This window comes from Podarcis filfolensis (assembly GCF_964270895.1).
Source record: "Podarcis filfolensis genome assembly, chromosome: 12".
Lineage (NCBI taxonomy): Eukaryota > Metazoa > Chordata > Lepidosauria > Squamata > Lacertidae > Podarcis > Podarcis filfolensis.
Window position 1 is genome coordinate 22696520 of NC_139614.1, and position 302 is coordinate 22696821.

A 302-nucleotide genomic window follows, 5' to 3' on the forward strand; every position below is an offset into this window, starting at 1 on the left:
TGGCCTCTCTACTTAATGATATGCCCCCGCAGCTCCAAATTTGCCACGGGGTGGAAGATTTTAAAAAATAATTAAATTATCGTAAAAGAGCAACATTTAAAAGCCCCCGGGAGGTATCAGAGAGAAACAAATAGCTAGTTGCAATTAGGTGGTCTCTGTTTTCATAGGATCGACTGGTCTCATTGATTGCACTGCTACCATCCAATCACTCATTGATGCCCCCGAAACCACGCGATCTCGGGTGCCCTTTTATGTCTCGGGAGGACACTGCGTTTCCTTTGCTTTCCATGACTTGGTAAGGG